Source organism: Hyla sarda, chromosome 1 (genome assembly GCF_029499605.1).
Source record: "Hyla sarda isolate aHylSar1 chromosome 1, aHylSar1.hap1, whole genome shotgun sequence".
NCBI lineage: Eukaryota > Metazoa > Chordata > Amphibia > Anura > Hylidae > Hyla > Hyla sarda.
In genome coordinates this window covers 276,266,802-276,286,080 of record NC_079189.1, presented here as the reverse complement: position 1 = coordinate 276,286,080, position 19,279 = coordinate 276,266,802, and the positions used below count along the sequence as shown (strand labels likewise).

Genomic DNA, 19,279 nt, shown 5'->3' with positions numbered 1-19,279 from the left:
CTAATGAAAAGCAGGACAGTGTGCACTGAGGCTTTATAACATGCTCCTGGCTCATACATCAGGGTGATTCACAAGCCAGGAGCCTGCACAGAGCCCTGCTCGTCCTACCTTCACTTCCTGTTTTTTTTTCGACTCCTCACTGAGACACACAGACAATAGCTACAGGGACAGCATTTTTTCACCCAAAAATGTACACAATTTTTAGCCAATGTATATTACAAATATACTTATAATGGTATTCTCTACATTATATAAAAAGTTTTTGTTAACGACAGGTAAACTTTACTTTCAATAAATTTTTTATTGGCTTTTTTCAGAATAGTAGAACAAGCATATAATACAGGGACAGGCACAGCTGTCAGTGATTGAAAATGTAGAAAAGTGTGTATAAACAAAGGAATACAGGGTTCCAACAAATAAAAGAACTAAAAGTAACAAAAACCGTAGTCCACACAGTGATGCATAATGAGAAACTTCTCTCCCGGATGGAAGAAGTGGAGGCAGGAATGAGCAAACCATAAAAATGTGGCATATGTATTGGTGCAATAACCAATGATGCTGCCAAAAGTGGATAGCTATATATGTGGCGTCACCTAACTTAGAGGCCTAGTGCCTTGGACAATAATGGGTCTATGTGCAGCAGGAGTGAGTAGCAGGTTGGGCCCAGCGAAAACCTCTAAGGAGAATCTCTAAATATCCTTACAAAAAGGATCCCACCTTGAGGTCAATTTTTTCATGTTCCCCAAGCCCATGGCCAGCACTTTTTCATATGAGTACGTAGTATTAAACTTTTGAACGATCAGATCTCTGGTCGGGACGTTGGGTTTTTTTCCAATAACTAGTAAGGGTCATTTTGGCCACTATGCAAATGATACACAGGAGCTCTCTAAACATGACATGTAAGCAGCTGAGTGTTAATGAATGCAATAGATGGGGACAAACCTTCCGTCAAGGTTTTACAGTCAACCCAAAATTGGGCTATAATTGGGCAGGATGACAGGTACACTTTAAAGTCGCAATACGCAATTCACCTCCAAAGGATCACAGACTGACTATTATCTCTCTATGTTAATACTTCTGTTACTTGTAGTTCCTGAACTTTGCTACAGTTTCCAACAGTAGGGTGTAGATTGACAATTGTAGTCTCTTTAGTTTGCTCTTCAGTTTGCTGTGCTCACCAAACTTTTGGAAAATTTTCAGTTAATGAAAAACTAGCTCTCTGTGAACTGGGAATAAAATAAGCCTTAAAACATAGGTTTAACTGCAGAACTGGATAGCGTATTGTTCCAGTCATTTCGCCTTGACACAGACCAAAAAGGATGCCTAAGAGCTCTAAAGCTCTGCTAGGAATGTATTCAAGTAATTTAAAGGGGTTTTAAGGCTAAGTCAAAATGATGGCAACATGTGGTAACCCTTGGTAACTAGCAAGGGTTATAAAAGCACACTTTGCTAGAAGATTTTGTATGCTTTTTTTATTATAATTATTCTTAGCACAATTTTATACAATAGACACTATTTTGTCAACTGCTATTACAGAAGTGCATGCCCAGCTCCCTCCCATTCCTTCCCTGCAGGTGAAGCGTGGAAAAAAGATACACAATAAGAATACTTAGATGTTATTACAGAATCAGACTCCCATATCTAAACATAACATGATTCAGACTAATATTTCCAGGCCTTAACCCATTTGCCCATCACTTGGATGTGGATACACCCAATAGGGAACAAAACACTCCCAATAGGGGAGAACCAGGCTTATGTACCGGTCCAACCTTGTACACAGGGCTGACGTCAAGGGAGTACAACCAATACCCAAGTAAGGGGCCCAGGCTCCCAGGGGGACCTTGCCCACACTGCACCCCCTTGCAGCAGCTCCAGCACAGAAGCAAAAGACTGCTGTTTAAACAGTGGTCTCCTGCTTCTGTACTGCCGCCGGTCACATCATTTGAACCCCCCGAAGCTACTTTATTCCCCCTGTGCCATTTCATTCCCCCTATATTACCCTTGTGCAAATTCATTACCCGGCAGGGGCTCTCAGCAGGTTTGACGTTCTCCTAAAGCCCATTGCGCTGCACTTACTAAGAACAGCACCGGCAGCTGTCGGCACTCATGAGTGATGTCAGGAGTTTCACTCGTCAGTGCCCAAAATAAGCATTGCTCACAGCCTTTCAGAAGTGCAGAGCAGAGGACATCAGGAGAACGTCAAACCCGCTGAGAGCCCCTGCTCCTTAGTCTGCTGGCCAGGTAGGAAGAACAACAGGGGGAGGAGGGAAGGGGAAACGTGATGTGACAAAACGGGTGAGGCGGGGATCATTTGGCACAGGGGGAATAAAGTAGCACAGAGGGATAAAGGGGGAATAAAGTGGCACAGGGGATATGAAATGGTACAGGGGGTGATAAGGGGTGATTGAACGGCACAGGGAGATTCTACTGTAATATTGCTTTTTATATATATTTTCACAATAGGGGACATCTCTCATTAGCGGACAGTTTTTTTTTCTTCATGAGTGTCCGCAATTGGGAGATTCTACTGTAGTAGGATTCGGACCTCTTCATCCAATACAACCCCCATCGTAATCTCAATCAGAATATATGAAATCTTCGTTTGGCGCTTGACATTTCAGGCATCTACCCGTCTGGCATCTCCCAAAGTGTAGTCTATGGACAAATTTAAATTGGACCAACTTATGATTCTCATTCAGGGATACCTCTTATATATATTGTCTAAAAATGTCTCTGATTCAATGTCCTCCATGGTTTCTACTTTTTCTCCCATTTTTCCCTACTTTAAAAGGGGTATTCCGCCAAAAACATATTATCCCCTATCCAAAGAATAGGGGATAAGATGTCTGATCACGGGGGTCCCACCGCTGGGGACCCCGCAATTTTCGGGCGGAGTCCGGAACATGGAAGTTAGGAGCTTCCGTGTTCGTAACGCCACGCCATGCCACCTCCATTTATGTCTATGGGAGGGGGCATGACAGCTAGTACATAGCCGTCACGCCTTCTCCGATAGAAATGAATGGAGGGGACGTAGCGACTGTAGTCACCAGTCAACTGGCATGAAACTTAATCAGTTCACCTTGATCAAAAAGTGACCCACATACAGTGAACCATGTGTCGACCAATGTTTAATTAAAGACCATTTTCCCACATTTGTGCCAACCCCCCCCCCCCTAGACTCTAACCCTTCAAATATATGATAAGCTTTACTTCCAATTTTATCCTTCTAAAACGACCTAAACAATTTCTGTTTTCACCCAAAATCTGACTTAGTTGTGCGGCTCAATAATACACCCTAAAATTTGGAAACCCTAAGCTGCCCAACTTTTTGGGCAAAGATAGGAGTGCTGGCTTCATCCTCACTTTTCTCCTACCCCAAATTAACAGATTAACCATTCTATCATTTTCATCAAATCATTTGTCAGCGATGTAAATTGAAGATGAATGTAATACAGGGTGGACCATTTATATGGATACACCTTAATAAAATGGGAATGGTTGGTGATATTAACTTCCTGTTTGTGGCACATTAGTATATGTGAGGGGGGAAACTTTTCAAGATGGGTGGTGACTAGAGATGAGCGAACTTACAGTAAATTCGATTCGTCACAAACTTCTCGGCTTGGCAGTTGATGACTTATCCTGCGTAAATGCTTGATAAAGATCCGGATTGTGGATCGAAACGTTGCATCTCACTGATGGGTGAATAAAACAAATTTAAGTCCTCCACTGTGCCTTACCTCACTTTCCTTTGCTTTTTCGAACACATTTTATAAGTGGTCAGAAACTTGTAAATAACTCATGAAAGAATAAAGTTATGTTAAAACCAAGCACATAATTGTTTTCCTTGTGAAAGTCCCAATAAATTTAATGTCACATGACCCTCTTCCTATTGAAAAATCAAAAAGTTGTATTCAAAATGGCCGACTTCAAAATGGCTGCCATGGTCACCACCCATCTTGAAAAGTTTCCCCCCTCACATACACTAATGTGCCACAAACAGGAAGTTAATATCACCAACCATTCCCATTTTATTAAGTTGTATCCATATAAATGGCCCACCCTGTATATTAGTTAAGGAAGTATCACCATTTTAACTAGCACGATCCGATCCGACATCGAAAATAGAAATTTGAGCCAGCTCTCAATCTTCTTTTTTAAAGGAAAACTGTCAGTAAAGTCCCACACTAACCAGAGGGACTTTCTCTTCTACTTTCCTAATCATGGATCTAATATTCAATACTACATAATCGTTTGCTTTCGCTGTTGGTTTCACTCCCAAGTAGTCAGTCCCTTCTCGTTCTCCTACCACCTTTAACTCACCCACACTATCCCCTATAGTGGCCCTCAATGGTAGTATTGAAGACTTTGACCAATTAATACTCAATCCTGAATAAGTATCAAATTCTTTAACTAAACTAATTAATTCAGGTATTTTGTTGTTTTTCATCGTTTACAAACAGAACATTGTCATCTGCATACATTAAAACTAATCCATAACCTTCAATTGAGTCAACCTCTCTTTTTTTACAGGCCAAAGGTTCCAAAAAAATCACAAATAATAAAGGCGAGAGAGGGCAACCCTGCTATGTGCCCCTTTCAAGCCGAAAAGATTGTCAACTTTCCATTAACACTAGCTGTTGGTGCTGAGTATGTATTCAGAATCCAATTATTAAATGGGCCCATATTACATTTTTCCAGAACTGTAAATAGAAATCCCCATTCCTCCCTGTCAAACGGTGTTTATTCATGTCAAGAGACAGGATGGAGCAGGGCACTGCCCCTATTAGCTGAATATTAATGAAGGTTCTATGTAAATTATTAAAGATACTCCTCCCCAGTAAAAAAAAAAAAAAAAAAAAAATTATTTCTACTAAGCCGGTAGCAATCTTTGCCAACCTACTAGCAATTACTTTAGAACAAAGTTTAAGATCTGTATTTAATAGTTAAATTGGACAAAATGAGTCAATTAAGAGTGGATCCTTTCTTTTTTTCAATAGCAACACTGCGACTGCTTCCATCATTGATGGGGGGGGGGGGGGAGACTCCACTTTTCACAGGATTCATTAATAATGTCCATATACATTGGCCATAGTGCTTTCCAAAAATTTCTATAGATTTCAAAGGGGAGGTTGTCCAACCCTGGAGCAGTGTTCCCCGAAAAATTTGCCAAATCCCCTTCTATATCCTGGACATCTATAGGCACATTCAATACAGCCTTGCTTTCCTCTGACAATTTTGGTAATCGCATATTATTCCATCTCATCCTCCCCTACTTTCCTTTCTGAGCTTTATACCTTCTGGTAGTGCATTTTAACTTCTTTCTCAATCTGTTTAGGGTCAGTAAGTATTTTCCCTTGACTATACTTTTAATCATTACCCCTCTTAGGAAGGCTTTCAATGTACCCGAAATGACAAAGGTACTAGCTGAACACTTATTTTTTTTTATATCATTCTTTAATCTCTGTTTCAACTCCTTCAGTAATTTTCTCCATTGATAGCCAATGTTGGTTAATATTCAAATTCGGCCTAATAAAATAAGATTTATCCTTATACCTTCTAAGATGACATACAACTGGGCAATCATCAGAGATTTGTCTTCGGCAGTGCTACCTCATTCATGAGCACCAGATCGATCCTCAATGCAGCTGAGATGGAGGCGCTATAACAAGAAAGGGTTATTTTATCAGGATAATTTATTAGGATCCAACTATCCTTCCATCCTACTTCCTTACAGAATTTGTACAGCACAGTAGTACGCTTTACCTTTGTCCTTCCTCTTTTATCTCTCTCCTTGTTCATAACCATATTGAAGTCACCCTGAGTTATACAATTCCTCACATCCTTTCCCTTACAGAAACTTCAACAGTTTCAGGAGAACCTCAAATTTAAAGGGTGGGGGTATATACAAGAAAGCCAAGATCACCTCCCTTTGATTCCAATTGGTGTGTAGAAATATATATCTGCCTTTATCATCAACATCTGAGTTTTATACTTTCATTTGCAGCTTGTTATGTATGTAAACCGAAATGCCTGCTGTATATTTAGAACATAAGGAATGGAATTCTTTGGGTGCCCACCCTCGCCTCAACACATGAACTGTTTCTTTACACATATGCGTATCAACAAGACAAACAATTGCTTGGAGGAATTCATTTACCCTATCCAGGGTTGCACACCTTTTTCTCCTGTCATTGAGCCCTCTTACATTCCAAGTCACTATCCTCTCAGTAGTGCTGTTCATAGATGACTAGAGACACAAAATAACCCTCCCCAATTCCCCATAATGTACCATAAACCACAGTCTACAACAGGGACGTGCACATACATTTTGGGGGGCAGGGGCTGAACTAAAAAAAATAAAAAATAAAAAGACACTTAAAATTATTTATATAAATGACCACATAATGATGCTAGACTATCCAGGGCACTTATAGGAAGAACATTAAAAGGGCAGGGGCTCAAGCCCCCTTTCTATTCAACCTGTACACATCCCTGGTCTACAAGACTCTAACTTTTCGCAACAAATTTCCATCCCTCCACCAAGCTTCAGCTCTCCGCTAATAAATGGCATCTCCCTCTGTTCCACTTACTTCCATTTTCTCCCACAACAGGAAAGAACCGAATCTTATTTGCATAACATGTATTAAATTAAGCTGGAAACAGACAGGATAGAAAATTATATTGTTGCCCTGTTCCGCCTCTTTAGAAACCCCAAAAATATGAAGATTTTGGGCCCTCATGACTCATAATGCAATAATATAGTAATGCAAATACCACTAGTTATGTACATACATCTACACCCAGCTCCAGACAAGTCCTACCCATATTAATATGTTCCAATAAAGGCTATAAAAAGTTAAAACAAATAGGAATATAGGAGATTTATCAAAACCTGTCAAGAGGAAAAGTTGCTGAGTTGTCCATAGCAACCAATCAGATCACTTCTTTCATTTTTGAAAAGGCCTCTGTAAAATGAAAGAAGAGATCTGATTGGTTGCTTTGGGCAACTCAGCAACTTTTCCTCTTTGATAAATCCCCCCTTTAGAGATCATAGACTGGAAGTTAAATCAGGACTATAAAGGAAACACACAATTTTTTTTTCTGACAGACCTAAGCATGTCTTGAGTCTAGTGATGAAATGTACTTATCCTGCTTGGCTTTTATCCAGGCAGGCAATATGTATGAAAGTGGCCTAGATTAGTGTGTCAATACAACTTAGAAAGTCAATCTTGCACAAGTCCATTATTCAGGCCATTAAAAAAAATGTCCTCCAAGTACTGCTCCATCTTCAATACCCTCATAAAGGGCATATAGGCAGTTTATTTCAATCTCCATACAGGGCATATGAGACTACAAAGTACCTTTGCCTCCGTGGCATGCTCCAGCTGGAGCATCACTGTTTAACAGTTTATGGTGCCATCTCTCTGTTACATGTCCCGGCAACCCACAGCGCCCAGACATCCAAGGGAGGTAAAAGGGACGTCTGCACGCAGCGACATCCTGTTACCCCCATAGGGGGCACATATTACCTCACAGAGGACATTGAATTAGCAGAGTACCTTTGTCTCTGTGGCATGCTTCCAACTGCTGACATCCTGCTTTCGCATACCCCGGCATCTCCTAGCATCACCACATCCAAGAGAGTCTGAAAATCCAGCCATGTGCCTCAGGGACCTTTTCACAGGGCAGTTTAGAGCGGAGGAGCATCACTGCATGGAAGGCTGCATCTCATCTGTAGCAGAGAGGGTTGAGTCAGCTAGATGACAGCAGGGCAGGAATGAACCAGAGAACAGGTGCAGGAATCTTAGAGCCAGAGGGGGGTGGAGGAGGAGAACCCGGTGGCTATATCCTTCTGCCTGCGACTCCCATCTTAGACAAAGCAGCATAACATCACTAATTCCACTGTTGTCCTCGTGAAAAATCATGTTGCCAAGTCTAGTCGAAATGCATGAACATGCCTGAAAGTCACACTGGCTACAAAAATTGTCTTACTACTGCATTAGGAAGATTGTCACCACTTTGCACTGCTGTTACAAGTGGTCCAACATGTGTGGTACAATGTTGAGTCTTTCTGCTATGGAACACTGCAAATGAGACTGTGTTGAAAAAGACCATTTTGGCATTGTAGATCAAGGAGGGCTTGTTTATAGCATAAGAACGGCTACACTGAAAGCAAACATTATTGAGACCACCACAATATCTAATGAAGCATTTGATGATGAGATTAAAGACGTGTGCTACAGAGGGAGAGAGTGTTGTGATACCTAGACACAGCACTTTTACAATGTTTGTACCGTTATGGGTGACTACGTTTGTCGGATCACATCAGATCACGACCAGAGAGACCATGGTAGCGCTTATTTTTACAACGATGAGGGGGGGGGGGGGGAGAACAGTAAGCTATATTACTCCCTATGCGATGAGGCCTTGTTCTGCAAAATGTTGACCCAATAGGCACTAAAAGACTTGTATTGGCTCTAAATAGTAACATAGTTCATAAGGTTGAAAAAAGACCAGAGTCCATCAAGTTCAACCTATAACCCTAATAAGTCCCTATTCAGTTTAGTTGATGCAGGGGAAAGCAAAAAACCCTCATACTAGAGGTAAAAATTCCTTTCCGACTTCAAATATGGCAGTCAGAATAAATCCCTGGATCAACCTTCTGTCCCTATAAATCTAGTATACATAACCAGCAATGTTATTACTCTCCAAATATGCATCCAGCCCCTTTTTAAACTTTATTACAGAGTTCACCATGACCACCTCCTCCGGGAGAGAATTCCACAGTCTCACTGCTCTTACAGTAAAGAACCCCCATCTGTGCTGGTGTAGAAACCTTCTTTCCTCTAGATGTAGAGGATGCCCCCTTGTTATATATACAGTCCTGGGTATGAATAGATCATGGGAGAGATCTCTGTACTGTCCCCTGATATATTTATACATAGTTATTAGGTCTCCCCTAAGCCTTATTTTTTCTAAACTAAATAACCCTAATTCTGATAATCTTTCTGGGTACTGTAGTCCTCTCATTCCCCATATTACTCTGGTTGCCCATCTTTGAACCCTCTCCAGCTCCACTATATCTTTCTTGTACACTTGTGCCCAGTACTGTACACAGTATTCTATGTGTTGTCTGACTAGTGATTTGTACAGCGGTAGAATTATTTCCTTGTCATGCCCCTATTGATGCACCCCATGATTTTATTAGTCTTGGCAGCAGCTGCCCGACACTGGTCACTACAGCTAAATTTACTGTTAACTAAGACTCCTAAGTCCTTTTCCATGTCAGTCGTCCCAAGTGTTCTCCCATTTAATATATAATCCCAGCCCAGATTTTTTTTCCCCATGTGCATTACCTTACATTTATCAGTGTTGAACCTCATCTGCCATTTCCCAGCCCAAATCTGCAAAGATTGCTACTTTACTATTCAACCCCTCTGCAAGGTCATTAATGAATATATTAAATAGGACAGGACCCAAGACGGACCCCTGTGGTACCCCACTAGTAACAGTCACCGAATCAGAATAAGTACCATTAGTAACCACCCTCTGTTTCCTATCATTGAGCCAGTTACTTACCCACTTGCACACATTCTCCCCCAGCCCAAACCTTCTCATTTTATGCACCAACCTTTTATGTGGAACCGTATCAAAAAATGCTTTGGAAAATCCAGATATACGACATCCAGCGACTGCCCCTGGTCCAGTCTGGAGCTCACCTCCTCGTAAAAGCTGATCAGGTTAGTTTGACAGGACCGATCCCTCATAAATCCATGCTGATACGGGGTCATACATTTATTTTTATCAAGATATTCCAAAATAGCATCTCTGAGAAAACTAGAAGAGAAAAAAAGTGTGCTTCTTGTGTGATAATGTTAGGATAAACCCTAACTAATGTTTGCTGGAATGCTTTAATAGAAAATGTTGTGCTGAGGGCACAATACCATTAATCGCCCGTAGACTCGCAGTGAAGATCTCGCAGATCTGCTGCCATGACGTCCTCTCGAGGCCTGGCTGAATCCTTGGTAATAGTCAATACACATAGATGGGAACAACGAGTGGTCAGCACTTAAAAATGGACGGTATCCACAGGCACTGAATCTCAGACTTATGAGGAATACACCAAATGAATTCCTACCTGGTCAACAGAGTCACATGACCAGAGTTAAAACAGTTGTATACATAAATAATAATAGTATGATTAATAAACATTTAAACCTGCATATAGTAAAAATCAATTGTTAATATCGTTTTAATGGAACTATAAAATTCAAAGTAAATAATTAATAATAAATACCATAAATAAGGGAACAGGAAAAGACATTGCTAAAAACAGATGGAGGCCAGGGCCGGACTGGCCTACCGGGATACCGGGAAATTTCCTAGTGGGCCGCCGGCCCTGGGGCCGCTTTGAGATGTGGCTCCTCCAACAGCCACCAGGGCTGGATCATCATTGGCGCTCATGGAGCGGCTGCTCCGGGCCCCGTGCCCGCAGGGGGTCCCCGTCTCATTAGGGACATCCCTGTGTCCTGAAAAATCTTTTCGGGAGACAAGGATGCCCCGCTTACCTCTCTGCGGCCCCGAGTTAACTTTAACCCCTTAAGGACCAAGGACGTATGAGTACGTCCTTGGTCCTGCTCCAGTGATATAACGCGGGGTCCCACGGTGATCCCGCATCATATCACGGCGGGCCTGGCGTCATAGTGAAGCCGGGACCCGCCGCTAATAGCGCGCGGCACTGATCGCGGTGCCGCGCGCTATTAACACTTTAGCCGCGTGCTCAAAGCTGAGCCACGCGGCTAAAAGTGAAAGTAAAAAGTGCCGATTAGCTCAGGGAGCGTTCGGGATCGCCGTGGCATCCCAAACAGCTATACTACAGGAAGAAGGTCTCTTACCTTCCTTCCTGCAGTCCGATCGCCGATTGAATGCTTCAAGCCTGAGATCCAGGCTTGAGCAATCAATCGCCGAAAACCCTGATCAATGCATCCCTATGGAGATGCATTGAACACTGTTAAAGATCAGTAAATGCAATGTTATAGCCCCCTTTGGTACCGACAAAAACTTCAGATCACGGCGCAAAAGATGAACCCTCATAGCGCCCTGAACACGGAAAAATAAAAAAAGTTATAGGGATCAGAAGATGACAATTTTAAACGTATAAATTTTCCTGCATGTAGTTATGATTTTTTTCTGAAGTAATACAAAATCAAACCTATACAAGTAGGGTATCATTTTAACCGTATGGACCTAGAGAATACAGATAAGGTGTCATTTTACCGAAAAATGTGCTACGTAGAAACGGAAGCCCCCAAAATTTACAAAATGGCTGTATTTTTTCAATTTTGTCGCACAATGATTTTTTTTCCCGTTTCGCCGTAGAATTTTGGGTAAAATGACTGATATCATTACAAAGTAGAATTGGTGGTGCTAAAAATAAGCCATAATACAGATTTTTAGGTGCAAAATCTAAAGTGTTATGATTTTATAAATGTAAGGAGGAAAAAACGAAAGAGCAAAAACCAAAAAATGCCCGGTCCTTAAGGGTTTAAAAACGCAGGGGCCGCCGGGAGGTAGCGCACGCAGGGACGTCACTGACGTCCCGTGCATGCGCCCATAGTAGCGGAGCGGAGCAGTGAGGAGGACGCGCACGCATGGTACGTCATCTTCAGTGTTCCGACCACCCCACCTCCAGTCCCGGGACCTACCGCTATGGCCCATAGGCCATAGCAGTAGATCGTGACCCCGGAGCGGTGGTCAGAATACTGAAGTGGGGCAGTAAACAGGCATACAGCCTCCAGCCATACACTGCATATGGCTGAAGGCTGTATGTCTGTGGGGGAACTGTACTGCACCTAATGTGGGGGACTATATTGCACCTAATGTGGGGAACTATACTGCACCTAATGTGGGGGAACTATACTGCACCTTATGTGGGGGAACTATTCTGTACTGCACCTAATGTGGGGACTATACTGCACCTAATGTGGGGAAACTATACTGCACCTAATGTGGGGGACTATACTGCACCTAATGTGGGGGACTATACTGCACCTAATGTGGGGAACTATACTGCACCTAATGTGGGGGCAACTAAACTGCACCTAATGTGGGGGGAACTATACTGCATCTAATGTGGGGGGAACTATACTGCACCTAATGTGGGGGAACTATACTGCACCTAATGTGGGGGAACTGTCGGTGGGGAGGGGGCATCATGATGAAGTGCTCCGTCTTCCTGGCAGCTTTAATCTGGCCCTGGGGGGAGGGGGGGTACAGCATTGTATTAGGGGGAAGGGTGCATCAGCATTGTATTAGGAGGGATGGGAGGGGGGGATCAGCAGTGCATTAGGGGGGGATGGGAGGGGGATCAGCAGTGCATTAGGGGGGGATGGGAGGGGGATCAGCAGTGCATTAGGGGGGATGGCAGAAGTGTTTTGGGGGGATGGAAGGGAAGGGGGGCAGCATTGTATTAGGGGGAGGGGGTGATCAGCATTGTATTAGGGGGATGGGGGAATCAGCATGAAAGATCTGACATGGGAATTTGAGATGAGGCATTTTTAGATTATATTATGTAGGGCAACTTGGGCTGTGGTGATTATATATTTTAATATTATATAAATTTGTGGGGAAGGAAATGTAAATAGGTTGAGGGAGAAAGACTAGGGTGATGGTATTATATATTGCAATATGATATATTTTTGGTTTAGAGCAGGGGTAGGTAACCTTCGACTCTCCAGATGTTTTGGCCTACATCTCCAATAAGGCTTGCAAAACATCATGGGGGTGTAGTCCACAACATCTGGAATGGCAACAGGATGTCTACCTCTGGTTTACCTTTTATGAACAAGAAAATGACGATGTGCTGGTATAATGACTCAACACTATGGGGCTGGTATGGAATTTTTTACAGGGCTGGTTTTCACACCCAGTCCTGCCCTGATGGAGGCTCCTTACAATGAATAAAACAATGCCGGCTAGAAATATGCATATTAGAGTGAACATCCATTGCTCTACAGAGGCAAAAGCAACTGGAGCTTTAATATGTTCAAAATAATTTGAGAAATTAGTATAGTTAGCTCCACAAATCTGCTGGCAGCTAGCAAAATAAAACCGTATAAGAAGAACATCGGAGAAAAGAAAAGTAAACTGAGTCCTTGCAGTTATAACTGCAATGCGTACTCTTGTGTTGCCATAAAATAAAAAATGGCACCACAGAGTTTGTATCTTAATAAACACAGACAAAACATAAAAAAATGTATTACTCCTACATGAAGTTTCTAAGCATTTCACACAAGAACACCCTTCCGATGCCAATCCCATTAAAACTATGCCAATAGATCAGATATCAAGCAATGTGTCAAATTGTTTTGAGCAGCTAAAGAAAAGGGAGGTCTTTTGGATTTGTAAATTATCTACCATTGCACCAAGAGGACTAAATACAATTGCAGAGACTATCATATGAAATGCCTCTATGCAATTGCCCTTAACCATTGTACTAACTTCTTTTTATACCAAGTTTTTTTCCATCGTTTATTCTCCACTTAACTTTATATGCATTTTTCTCCTTCATTCCTCCATTAAGCTTTTATTCATATAAATGCGCAGTGTCTTTTCATTAGATCTCCCTTAGTGCCAAACACACTTTTTTTTAATAATGTGTATATGTACAATTATACAATTTGACTATATACCATAAGATAGGTATGATGCGTATCTAACCAGTTTCCCTACGCCTTCCATTTTTATTACGTGCTTCTCAATATGTTATGTTACAAATTCCATGGTTATTTCAGTTAGTTTATTGAGATGTTGATCGAACCACTAACATATTAAAGCATATCCCTCTTTCTACAGCTTACTGGCTTATACACAGTGGGTATCACCTATAAATATCTATACTAATTTCTTAAAAATGGAGGGGGCTTGGCGTGATGTCACAACAACAGCTGCCCGAACTCAGCGTTCTGAACATAATGTGGGGGGTCCCAGCAGCTGGACTGCTGCGATCAGATATCTCATCCCTTAACCTTTGAATAGGAAATAAGGTGTCTAGGGGCAGAGTACCCCTTTAAGCCTGCAGTATGCTAATATACCTTGCCTGTGAAAGAAGTAATTTCTAGAGCTAGCATTATCTGTATTGTACCTTGTATATTGGCATTCTGACTTTTGCTGTGTTTCCTGGCTAACCCTTTGCTCACTGATTCAGCATCTCTAGTCCTCTTCGGCATCTCTAGTCCTCTTGGTTCTTACCTCATCTTGTTCACTCTAAATAATCTGTTGGTTTGCCTCCCTCTGTATTAGTTTGTGAGTTTGTATACCTTTGCTATTCCTGACTGTTTCCCCTGACACTTTATTTTGTTTTTGTAGTTTATTATTTTCACTTGACATCCTAGCACTTTAGTTAGGAAAGGACTGTCTTCATGGGTTGTGGACCTGTCACTTAGGGAGGATATGCAATAGGCAGGGACAGAGGCTGAGAGTGAGTGGAGGACTTCACTTATTCCCTTCCCGTATGTGACGCCGGAATTGTTCATTGTAAGGATCCTCCAGCTGTTTTTTGTGATGTCCTTTCCTGTTCCCTCATTTATGGCATTTATTAATAATTATTTACTTTGAATTCTCTTTTCAAAGAGTTTTATTATGATTTTCTATAAACATCAGAATACACGACTTGGGCAGTAATATGTCAAACAAGAGACAACAAAATGCAAAAACAGAAATAGAGGTAGCAATCAGGAGGGAATCAAATTCCCAATTTACCATCCTAGGAACAACAAAAGTATCCCTCCAGTGACTGTACCATTCAGAGATATCAGAGAGGATAAGGATACTTCTAAGTGTAATCAAGGCACAAATGGGCATGAACAAAGATCCAATGAGGCAGTAATGCAAAATTACATTTCTCAAACATAAAAACTCCTGGGAATCCCAGGATGAAGAAAAGACAAACACAGGCACACATGAAAAGACAGACAAGGCAAACAAGGGAGGGAGAAAAAACAAAAAAGAAAGGGAGGGGGAAAAGGTGAGGGTCCTACAATCATGAGAAATTGATATCAAGTAAAGAAAGAGGCCGGGCCTAAGAGAAGATGCTTAAATACTCCATCCATTACTTTCACTTTGAATATTATAGTTTAATTAAAATGAAACGAACAATTGATTTTTACTATATGCAGGTTTTAATTTCAGTCATTTATAGTTTTACCTCTGGTCATGTGACTCTAATGACTCAGTAGGAATTTGTTTGGTGTATGTATATAAAGCCTATTATTTTACTAGTTATGTTAACTATTGCCTGACAAAGAATCCGGTCCAGGTTTTAATCCTAACGTTGCTCACATGGAATAAACTATCTAGTTCTTTTTGTTCCTAAAGGGGTACTCCACCCCTAGACATCTTATCCCCTATCTAAAGGATAGTGGATAAGATGTCTGATTGCGGGGGGTCATGCACACTCTCATAGACTTTTATTGAGGGGGCGGGGCCGCGACATCACGATACTCCGGCCCCTGTATCGCCTGTCATAAGGCACGGAGCGAAGTTCCCTTCATGCAGCAGATGACACAGGGTGCTGCAGGAGAGATCGTGGGGGTTCCAGGTGGCGGGAACCCCGTGATCAGACATCTTATCCTCTATCCTTTGCATAAGGGATAAGATGTCTAGAGGCGGAGGACTCCTTTAAACTCTTGAGGAGATAGGGCGTATGGATACGCCCTGCATTCCGAGTCCTTAAGGACCGAGGGCGTATCCAGGGAAATCGTTCAGCAGGCATCCCGGCATATCGCCCAGGGGGGTCATTATGCCCCCCCCATGTCGGCGATTGCCGCAGATCGCTGGACAATTCAGTCCAGTGATCTGCGGCGATTCCGGGTCAATCGGGTCTCCAGTGACCCGGAATTACTGGCTGTTGGGGGCCGTCTCTGACGGCCCCGAACAGCCAGAGCCTGCAGGGGTGAGGTGGCACTGGTTCCACCTCATGATCGCCCTGATTCGTCGGCCGGATTACCGGCCGACCAATCAGGGCGCCTGCTGCGGGTGTCACTCCCGCACCCGCTCCGCCCCTCTTCCGGAGGACGTGCACCCCGGGTGCTGGGGACCCCGATCCCCGGCGTCAATGTTGGGATCGGGGCCCCAGGAGCAGCGGCGACGACGAGGGACTGACCTCATGCAGCTGGATCGTTGGAGGTGAGTGACAGCCTCCTGCTGTTGCTTAGCAACAGCTCCCAGCATGCAAAAAGGGCATGCTGGGAGCTGTAGTTATGCAACAGCAGGAGGCAGACCACCACAACTCCCAGCATTCCCTTATGGGCATGCTGGGACTTATGGTTTTGCAACAGCTGGAGGCACATTTTTTCTATGGAAAAGTGTACCTTCAGCTGTTGTATAACTACAACTCCCAGCTTGCACAAACATCTAAAGTGCATGCTGGGAGTTGTAGTGGTGCATCTGCTGGTTGCATAACTACAACTCCCAGCATGCCCGTTGGCTGTCGGTGACTGCTGAGAGTTGTAGTTTTGCAACAGCTGAAGGCACACTGGTTGTGAAACACTGAGTTAGGTCACAAACTCAGTGATACATAACCAGTGTGCCTACAGCTGTTGCAAAACTACAACTCTCAGCAGTCACCGACAGCCAACGGGCATGCTGGGAGTTGTAGTTATGCAACAGCTGGATGTCCCCCCCCCCCCCCCCCCAATGTGAATGTACAGGGTACACTCACATGGGCGGAGGATTACAGTAAGTATCTGGCTGCAAGTTTGAGCTGCCGCAAACTTTCTGCTGCAGCTCAAACTGCCAGCGAGAAACTACTGTGAACCCCCGCCCGTGCGACTGTACCCTAAAAACACTACACTAACAAAAAATAAAATAAAAAGTAAAAAACACTACATATACACATACCCCTACACAGCCCCCCTCCCCTCCCCAATAAAAATGAAAAGCGTCTGGTACGCCACTGTTTCCAGAACGGAGCCTCCAGCTGTTGCAAAACAACAACTCCCAGTATTGTCAGACAGCCGTTGACTGTCCAGGCATGCTTGGAGTTTTGCAACAGCTGGAGGCACCCTGTTTGGGAATCACTGGCGTAGAATTCCCCTATGTCCACCCCTATGCAAGTCCCTAATTTAGGCCTCAAATGCGCATGGCGCTCTCACTTTGGAGCCCTGTCGTATTTCAAGGCAACAGTTTAGGGTCACATATGGGGTATCGCCGTACTCGGGAGAAATTGTGTTACAAATTTTGTGGGGTATTTTCTGCTCTTACCCTTTTTAAAAATGTAAAATTTTGGGGAAAACAAGCATTTTTGGTAAAAAAAAATATTTTTTTTTTTACATATGCAAAAGTCGTGAAACACCTGTGGGGTATAAAGGTTCACTTAACCCCTTGTTACATTCCCCGAGGGGTCTAGTTTCTAAAGTGGTATGCCATGTGTTTTTTTTTTGCTGTCCTGGCACCATAGGGGCTTCCTAAATGCGACATGCCCCCCCAAAAACCATTTCAGAAAAACGTACTCTCCAAAATCCCCTTGTTGCTCCTTCCATTCTGAGCCCTCTACTGCACCCGCCGAACACTTTACTTTACAGAAATTGGGCTACAAATACAAGTAAAAATTTTGTCCTTTTACCCCTTGTAAAAATTCAAAAATTGGGTCTACAAGAACATGTGAGTGTAAAAAATGAAGATTGTGAATTTTCTCCTTCACTTTGCTGCTATTCGTGTGAAACACCTAAAGGGTTAAAACGCTGACTGAATGTCATTTTGAATACTTTGGGGGGGTGTAGTTTTTATAATGGGGTCATTTATGGGGTATTTCTAATATGAAGACCCTTCAAATCCACTTCAAACCTGAACTGGTCCCTGAAAAATACTGAGTTTGAACATTTTGTGAAAAATCGGAAAATTGCTGCTGACCGTTGAAGCCCTCTGGTGTCTTCCAAAAGTAAAAACACGTCAATTTTATGATGCAAACATAAAGTAGACATATTGTATATGTGAACCCCCAAAAAATGTATTCGTAATATCCATTTTCCTTACAAGCAGAAAGCTTCAAAGTTAGAAAAATGCTAAATTTTCAAATTTTTCATCCAATTTACGAATTTTTCACCAAGAAAGGATGCAAGTATCGACAAAAATTTACCACTATGTTAAAGTAGAATATGTCACGAAAAAACAATCTCTGAATCAGAATGATAACTAAAAGCATTCCAGAGTTATTTATGTTTAAAGTGACAGTGGTCAGATGTGCAAAAAACGCTCCGGTCCTTAAGGCCAAAATGGGCTCCGTCCTGAAGGGGTTAAGTGTGGACGGCTCTTCATTCCTATCTATGGGTAATGTATTGACTCTAGCCATAGCTAAAGTTCCAAGTATCTAATGTGGCATGCACTGTGCTGACAACTGCATGAAGTGGCCCACCCTCATAATTGTGTAAAGCGGGGCCCCTGTCTTGGCAAACTAATGATGAATAGGTATGTGTCATCTAAACTGGTTAGTTCCCTAAAAGCTGTGGAGTCAACAAGATAGTACGGTAGTGCCTGCACCATCAACAGTATGGCCAGGTGCTTGTCTGTATGACAAAAATTCCTCAATAGATATGGAAAAATTACTGAATAGAGGAGGAGGACATGACACTGTTGACGACAAGACAGAGAATGTGATGCCTGGCTGTTAGACAGTTGGAAGAAATCTGGAGGAGAAGCAGCTGAGGCAAGATTTTTCTCATATTGTGGGTTGTCTTGACTGCTCCACGCAGCTCTGTGATGCCATTCAACGTGCCTTGACATGATTCCTATACTTGTACCATGGACACTGCTTATTTTGTTTGCAGAGACAGCACAGTGACATTTTTTCTGCATCTGGTAAGGTAGAAAAGAACTTCCACACAGCACCACCTGACCTTGCCACGCCTCTGGAAGTTTTTTATTTTTTTGAGCCTACAGATATAGCAACATCGTCCTCAACTGAGCTGATTAGACCTGCAGGCCTACGTCTGTTAAGTTTAACAGGTGTTTTGCCCCTACCTCGACTATGCCTTTCTTCGCTGACACTACCACTGCCTTCTTGCTCTGAACATGTCATTTCCCCCTCACCAGGATCCCAAGTCCTATCAAACACTACATTGTTGTTGTTATCATTAAACTCCTCCTCATCCCCCCCCCCCCCACTCCTCTCTGCATGAACCTCTTCGGCTTCTTGCTCCCCCTTAGCATGTCTACCACTACTAGTCCCACTAGTGCTTCTGCTTGCAATACACCCCAGAACTCGACTGTCCTCACA

The 19,279-nt window shown here is 42.7% G+C and overlaps 1 protein-coding gene and 1 long non-coding RNA gene across 19 annotated transcripts in view; one reads left to right on the top strand and one right to left on the bottom strand.

The window, feature by feature from the left end:
- UNC13A (unc-13 homolog A) overlaps window positions 1–19,279 on the top strand; it is a 701,496-nt gene that overhangs the window by 292,025 nt on the left and 390,192 nt on the right. The gene's annotated exons all lie outside the window — the stretch shown is intronic.
- Window positions 1–19,279, bottom strand: part of LOC130368687 (uncharacterized) — a 107,568-nt gene that overhangs the window by 68,892 nt on the left and 19,397 nt on the right. Inside the window, exon 1 of one of the 2 annotated variants that reach the window (XR_008892537.1) lies at window positions 5,560–5,667. The exons of the other annotated variant lie outside the window; for it this stretch is intronic. This is a non-coding gene — a long non-coding RNA (uncharacterized LOC130368687). Of the gene's footprint in view, window positions 1–5,559; window positions 5,668–19,279 lie in introns of those variants that run through there. 2 annotated transcript variants of the gene reach the window in all.